The sequence below is a fragment of the Mastomys coucha genome, chromosome X (assembly GCF_008632895.1).
Source record: "Mastomys coucha isolate ucsf_1 chromosome X, UCSF_Mcou_1, whole genome shotgun sequence".
Taxonomy (NCBI): Eukaryota; Metazoa; Chordata; class Mammalia; order Rodentia; family Muridae; genus Mastomys; species Mastomys coucha.
In genome coordinates, this window is record NC_045030.1 from 41,747,878 (window position 1) to 41,754,234 (window position 6,357).

The following is a 6,357-nucleotide window of genomic DNA, read 5'->3' on the forward strand; positions in this document are numbered from 1 at the left end:
CTTCTGCCTTTCTACCTGCCCCCACTCTCAAATTCTCCAGTCTTACCTTTCCCCCTCCACTGCCTAATCATAGGCTGTATTGACCAGTGAAAATGGGGAGAAGGTTCACATGACATCACCTGAGTATGTGATCGACTGCTCAAGGGGGCAACCCCTCTTGAGGAAGCAGAATTAACATCAGAATACAAACAGCTCAGGGCGACCCACAACGGGATTGTTTAGATTTGAAGAAGTCTAAGGCATCAGTTTTTCCCTTTAAATGAATGTTGAGAAAGAAAACGTATTGATCAGGTATTGAATCTGGGTGAACAGTTTGGAAGGCAGCTATGTTAACCACTATACCTCCAACACGTCAGTTCAGCTTTTCTTTTTATAAATCATGTTTCTGGTGTCACATCTAGCAACTCTGCAGGCCCCTACATTCTGAAGACTTTATCTTGTGTTTTTATTATAAAAAGCTTTAGTTTTATGTTTACACTCAAGTCACAATCCATTTTGAGTTAATTTTTTGTATAGGATGCAATTTATAATATATAATTAAGGGGATCTATGTGTGTGTGTGTGTGTGTGTGTTTGTGTGTGATTGATTTCCTCACCATATATTGAAAAATATTTCCTCCATCAAATTTCCTTCTCACTTTTGTCAAAAATCATTGGATATACTTACTGGAGTTTGTTTCTGGTTTCTGTGTTCTCCCCGAGTAGTCTGTGACTGTTCTTCCAAAGCACCATGCCTTCTTTGATTTCCATAGTTTCATAACAATCCTTAACACCAGGAAGAATCACTCCATGCACTTCAGTTTCTCCCTATAATTTGGTCGTGTGCTGGTTAGTTTTTGCCAACTTAAGAAACCTAATTGGGGCACTTCTTTCATCAGATTGCCCTATAGGCTAATGGGTAGAGCATGTTTTAAATTAATGATTGATGAGGGAGATCCTAGATCACTTTGGTTGGTACAACCCCTGGGAAGGTCATCATGACCTATATAAGAAAATTACTGAACAAATCATTGGGAGCAAGCTAGTAAGCATCATTCCTTGATGGTCTTGGCTGCAGTTCCCGCCTCCATTGTCTTGCTTTGCATTCCTACCTTAGCTTCCCTTAAGGATGGACTGGTAACTTAAATCCTTTCTGAAAGCAAATTAAATCCTTTCTTTCCTTAATGTAACTTTGGTTACATTATCTTAATGCAATACAATTCTTTTAAATTTGTGCAGATTTATTTAATAATATAAGATATTCTATTTTAGCCAGGCAGTGGTGGCACAAGCCTTTAATCCCAGCACTTGGGAGGCAGAGGTATGCAGATTTCTGAGTTCAAGGCCAGCCTGGTCTACAGAGTAAGTTCCAGGACAGCCAGGGCTACACAGAGAAATCCTGTCTCGGAAAAAAAAAAAAAAGATATTTTATTTTTATGTATGTTCCATGAACACTTTAAAAGAACGTCTGCTCTGGGGAGAGTGTCTATACAGATCTAGTTAGCTTTGTAGCGTTACTGTGAACTTCCCCTACTTCCTTTCTTGTTTTCTTACATGTTACTACATCCTTACTTGTTTACTGTTGGGGAAGGGATGTTGAATCCACATTGATAGCCAGTCATCAGTGTCCCTTTCTCAACAGTTAACAACTCTGGCTATCATTGTGGATTAATCTATTTCTACTTTCCACTTTATCAAGTTTTGCTCACATGTATTCTAGCTCTGCTGTTTGGAGCATACACACTCATATTTTGATGTCTTTTTGATAAACTGACCGTTTCATTGTAGAGGGTGGTCTGCTTGTGAATGCTGAAGGTTCTGTTCCCCAATTGATTCTTGATCGATCAATAAAGATACCAGCGGCCAATGGCTGGGTGGAAAAGGCGGGACTTCCAGGTTCCCACAGGCAGGCTATGAGACACAGGAGGAGGACAAAACGATATTCACCATGCTTCACAGGGAGAGAGAGAGAGCCATCAGCCTTGTGAGATCTCAGGTGGAGTGACCATTGGCCACTTCCCCAACTGGGTCTGGAGTAGCAGGCAGGAGATTAGAAACAGAACTAAGCTGAGGGCAGATTTAGAGTGCTGAGCAAGAAGTAAAGGTAGTAAGCACGCTAACCACAGGAGGCTTAGCAGAGCCCAGCCACTGAGCCGTTAAGGCAAGTTAAAAAGGAACAAGTGTGTGTGTGTGTGTGTGTGTGTGTGTGTGTGTGTGTGTTTATGTGTCTTTCATCAGCAAATCCAAGGGAACCGGGGTGGTGGCTGGTAGTGCAGTCCACCCAGAGTTTAAAGGGGAGGGGTAGTAGAAACTGCATGCTACATTATCATCAGATAATGATGTCTCTGCAGTTTTCTCTATTGTTAACTACTGTATCTGACATTAATGTAGCACCACTCACTTTTCCTTTAATGCTTACACTATATGTCTATGTCTGTGTGTATGTATATATGTATACAGATACTGTGTGGTTTGAGTGAAAATGGCCCCCATAGGCTCAGAGACTAGCACTATTAGGAGGTGTGGCCTTGTCAGAGTAGGTGTGGCTTTGTTGGAAGAAGTGAGTAGTGGGTAGGTCTCAGATGCTCAAGCCAAGCCATGTGTCACTCTCTCTTCCTGTTGCTTTGCCAATCCAATGTAGAACTCTTAGCTCCTTCTCCAGCATCATGCCTGCCTTCATACCGCTCTGCTTCCCACCATGATGATATTGGACTAAACCTTTAAACCTGTAAGCTAGCCCCAATTAATTTTTTTTCCTTTTTAAGAGTTACCATGGGGGCTGGAGAGAACCACATGGTGGCTCACAACCATCTGTAATGGGATCCAATGCCCTCTTCTGGTGTGTCTGAAGACAGCTACAGTGTACTTATATAAATACTTTAAAAAAATTGGGCTGGTGAGATGGCTTGGCTGTTAAGAGCACTGACTGCTCTTCCGAAGTTCCTGAGTTCAAGTCTCAGCAACCACATGGTGGCTCACAACCATCCGTAATGAGATCTGATGCCCTCTTCTGGTGTGTCTGAAGACAACTACAGTATACTTACATATAACAATAAATACATCTTTAAAAAAAAAGTTGTCATGATTATGGTGTCTCTTCAGGGTAATAAAACCCTAACTAAAACAGATACACACACACACACACACACACACACACACACATACACACACATCCCCTAAGACAGATATATATTTATATATGAATTTATATATTCATCTTTACTTTTAACATAGGTGGATTTCTGGTAGACAGTTTTGTCATGCTTTTTAATTTTGTAATTGATTTATTTAATAAACATTAAAATTGTATATATTTATCATGTACAATGTGATGTTTAAAATATCTTTATATTGTAAAATGGCTCAAATGAGCTAACTAACATTGGGGAAACAGGGAGATGGCACAATGTTTAAGAGCACTTGCTGTCCTTGCAGAGGACTGGAGTTCATATGCCAGCATCCGCATAGTAGTTCAAAACCATCTGTAACTCCAGTTCTAGGGGATTTAACCTGTTTTCTTACCGCTAGGGGCACCCAACATAAATATGGTGCATATACATAGAAGCAGGAAAAACATTTATGCACATATAATAAAATAAATTTAAATTTGTGAATAAAATAAAAATATATTACTTCATATATTAACCAAATTTATGGTTTAAACATCTAAAGTCTACTCCCTTGGTTAGTTTTATGAGCATATTATTATTAACTAAATCAACATGCTGTATAATACATCTCTTAACTGGAATGTTACAACTTTTGGCCTAGATTTCCCAACCCTATCTTTATAGCTCCTCTTAACTAGAATTATACTCTTTACTTCTCTGATTTCACATGTTTATTCTTTTTTTTTTCTTGGGGGGCTTTGAGACAGGGTTTCTCGGTATAGCTCTGGCTGTCCTGGAACTCACTCTGTAGACCAGGCTGGCCTTGAACTCAGAGATTTGCCTGCCTCTGCCTCTCAAGTGCTGGGATGAAAGGCGTGCACCACCACCGAGCACCACTGCCAGGCCACATTTTTATTCTTTACATCTTATTTTTATTTTCATTAATGTGTGTGTGTGCACATGTGTCACGTGAGTGCAGGTGCCCACAGAGGCCAGAGGAGGGTACTGGATCCCCTGGATCTGAGGCTGTAGGCAGCTGTGGGCTGCCTGATGTAGGTGCTGAGAATTGAACGCTTGCTACCTCTATATCTCTTATACATGTTCCTACTTTTATCAGTATGAAATGATTTCAGTATGCAGGTGCTTTGACTCTTTGGTTAAATTTATCCCTTGTAACTATGAGTTTTCATTCTATTATAACAGTTATTGACCAAGAGATGGGCAGTTTCTTTCTGCCACATACTCCCTGCTCTTGCTATCTAGCCACTACCATGAGAAGCCTAAAAGGAATGGGCCTTGACCAGCCATAGACTAGAACCTCAAAAGGAATCTCCAAATCCATATCTCTCCCTCTCCTTTCTCTGTCTATATGTTTCCCAAGCTGGCATCGAACTTTTATGACAGGCCTCTTGCCTCAGCCTTCCAAATGCTGTAATTTTAAGTTTGAATTACCGTACCTCACTAAACATTTTTGTTCTTTTAAATTTTCTTAAATGCATGAGATAGAGAGAGAGTGCGCTCATGATAGTGGGTGCATGCCATGTATGTGCATGCCATGTATGTGCAGCTGCTCTCAGAGGCCAGAAGAAGATGTCATATTCCCTGGCTTGGATTTATAGGCTTCCCAGCGTGGCTTCTAGAAACTGGACTTGGGTGCCCTAGAAGAGCATAAAGTGCTTTTAACCACGGAAGTCATTTCTCTAGCCCATCTTTTCTCTTTATAATTATCTCATGTATTTTGTGTTAGTGTTATAAAGCTGTCTAACAAACTAATATATTTCCCTATCTCTTTTAAAATCATTTGGAAATTTTCCTGGCTCTTGATTCAACAAATGATTTTCTAATGAAGTCTTGACATTTTGTATATGTTTGAACCATATTTATGCCTGAGGGTTTAGCTTCTTTCCTGTGTTGGCTGTGTCACAAAAAAGGAGAAAATAAATGCAGTGTACTGCTAGTTTGTGAAAGTCCAGGTTACCCTCTTGACTCCCTTCCACATCTGAGGAAGGCCGACTGAGTAGGAATGAAGGTTGTAAGCCCTCACACGGGATCCATCAATACTTCCCTGGCTTATACAACAGCTTTCACTCTCCTTTCTATAGATTCTAATGGCACCACAAGGGAAGTTGCTGTTTTCCTTCTTGGCAGTATTCAAAGTCTTGACTCTTTTCCAGGCCTCTTAGGATATTACTTGGCGGGAGGACTGGAATGTGTTGTTATAACCTTGTGTGGGTAGAAGTCTAAGCTCCCTGCTAGAGTGTTTCTGTGGTGTTTGGCTAGAGTAGAATGCGATTTAAAAATATGCCTTACCAGGCAACCCTTTTCTGATCTTTTGGCTAAAGAGAACAAACTTTCCCTGGATCTTTCTCCCTTTGTCTACAATTGCTAGCAATTCCAAATAGATGCCTTCTTAACTTGAACTCTAGAATAGATAACATGAAGAGAAACCCCAAGGAATCTACATTATGATATTTCCTAGGCTCCAAGATTGCTGAATAGTCTACTTTCTCCCCATTTATTATAGTAATCTTATTTTCGTCTTACTCATGTCAAAAGTTTTTAGTTGTCATTTGTTGGGGAAATAATAAAAGGTGTGTGTAGCCCACCTTCTCAAAAGCAAAAGTGTGCACATATACATACACACACACAGAGACACACACACACACATTTATACATGGCTCATGAAGACCAGAACATAATGTTGGATCCTGTAGAGCTAACATTACAGGCAGTTGTAAGCTACCTATTGTAGGTACTAAATACCCAACTCAGATCCTCTGGAAAGACAGTATGTGCTCTTAACCACTAAGCTAATTCTCTTGCTCCCTGGACTTCTTTTTAAAATAATTAATTATAACAATATAGATTGGCATAATTTGAGAGTGTCCACCCAAAGTTCATGTGTTGGAGCCTAACGATCTCGTATGGCAGTGCTGAGGATTGGAGCCTGTGTGAAAGGTATTTGGGTCATGGAACCAAAGACCTCATGAATGGCTAGTACCCTTTCTATATAAGTTTTCAGTCTTGTGGTTAATTAGTTACTATAAGAGTAAGTTATATAAGACAAGCCCACTCCTTGTATTCTCTCTCTTCTGTGTGCATTTGATTCCCCTTCTTGCCTCCGTAAGTTGAAATAGTATAGGGCCTCACCTGAATCCTAGAAGACTCCATCCAGTACCAGGCTCTTAGATGTCCCATCCTTTAGAAATACAGCCAGGCAGTGGTGGCGCACACCTTTAATCCCAGCACTTGGGAGGCAGAGGCAGGT

At 40.3% G+C, this 6,357-nt stretch overlaps 1 long non-coding RNA gene across 1 annotated transcript in view; it reads right to left on the minus strand.

Moving 5' to 3' along the window:
* Positions 1 to 585: 585 nt before the first annotated feature.
* LOC116092086 overlaps positions 586 to 6,357 on the minus strand; it is an 18,883-nt gene continuing 13,111 nt past the window's right edge. The window contains exons 3-4 of the long non-coding RNA XR_004119164.1: positions 1,755 to 1,890; positions 586 to 807 (exon numbers count right to left, since the gene is read on the minus strand). This is a non-coding gene — a long non-coding RNA (uncharacterized LOC116092086). The remainder of the gene's footprint in view (positions 808 to 1,754; positions 1,891 to 6,357) is intronic.